We start from the raw sequence: 1,606 nt of genomic DNA, 5'->3' as shown, positions 1-1,606 counted from the left end.
AGTCGCTGCATGCCATTGATGGCGTGGTCGGACAGAGTCCGAGGCATCATGGGCACGGCCCGTCAGATGCGCGTGGAGTGGTACGTTAATCACTGGACAAAGACTGCGGGGTTAGCAGTTCTTTGTCGGATGTTGTAGATAACATCGAAGCTCCAAAGGAGTGGACAGTAAGGGTGACACTGGACGACGCAAATTGCGTGTTCACCCTGGTCTCACCGAGACATAGAATTTTGTACAGGGGCGACGGCGACGCCATATGCTGGCTGCAGAAAGCCGGGCGTCGACCCTGATCCAGGGTGTGCCTACAGTTGACGATAGCGCACAGTTATACATCCTCGTCAACGGTTTAACGGGGGAGGAAGATGGCGACGTCCGCCTCGAGGCTATGCCTGCAGTAGATGCTCTTCGTGAGCTGGACGATAGTCCCTCGAAGAGTTTGGCGGTGCCTTGAAGGCAGGCGATTTGGCCAAAGTGGTCATTGTACGACCGGACGAGGAGATAAACTCGTCATCGCTTTTGGATAAAGCCGTCTTGGAGGACACCAAGAGAGTGCTGAACGCACGAAGTAGATCGTCGATCCTGAAGATCCCTAGGATCTGTACTTTCCTTTGGTAAAGGAATTTCAAGACGTCGTCTTCAAAGACCCGCCTTCGGTCCTACTTCCGGTCCGAGGTGTGCGGCATAAGATCGACCTGGTTCCGGAAACCAAATTCTGCGTAACACGCCAGTGGCCCCTGCCCAAGGAGCAGTGCGACGTTATTGACGCCTTTTTCCGTGCGAAGCACGACGCAGGGATGGTACGTGAGAGCAAATCTCTCCATTCGACACGCATGTTTTGTGTTCGGAAGCCGAACGGCAAGTGGCGTATCGTTCACGCTTACAATAAGTTCAACGCTGCCACCATTCCGGCACAGAAGCCGATTCCCAGAAAGGATGTTCTTCAAACCAACATGGTGGAATGTACGAAGTACAGTGCACTCGACTTGGTCGATGGGGGTTACCAATTGCTCATGAGAGCGAGTGATATTCCGCTAACAGCGGTGAGAACTCTGAGAGGCATGCTCTGGGAGTGGCTGATGATGCCCCAAGGGCTGTCAAATGCACCAGCGACATTGTGACGCGGTTGTTCAGCCCCCAAAGGGCGTATGCACAGACATACTTTGACGATATTTTTCGTTCACAGTCGCGCGGAGCACGGGAGGTCGGATGAGGAGAACCACATCGTCCATTCAAGAGCTGTGCTCGAGTTTATACCACGATCAAATTGTACGCCAGCGCGACAAGTGTATCTTTGGTGCAGAAGAGATTCCCTTCTTAGGGTGCTTGATTGGGAAGCGTGGCCTTCGAGCGGATCCCGCTAAGGTCTAGGCCATTGGAACCTGGCCGGTTCCAAAGAACCAGAAGGACTTGCGTAAGTGGCTTGGTTTCGCCAACTACTTGCACAAAAACAGCGTAAACTACGCAGATATGGCCCGGCCATTATCCAATCTCCTTAAAAAGGATACGGAACCTTCTGAACACCAAACATCAGGAAGCTTTTGACGGAGTCAAAGACAGCCTCCTGCATGCACCAATACTGGTGCTGCCAGACCATGATCGTCATTTC

This window comes from Plasmopara halstedii (genome assembly GCF_900000015.1).
Source record: "Plasmopara halstedii genome assembly, contig: Scaffold_484, whole genome shotgun sequence".
Taxonomy (NCBI): Eukaryota; Oomycota; class Peronosporomycetes; order Peronosporales; family Peronosporaceae; genus Plasmopara; species Plasmopara halstedii.
The sequence above is the reverse complement of the archived record's forward strand: the minus strand, read 5'-3'. Positions refer to the sequence as shown.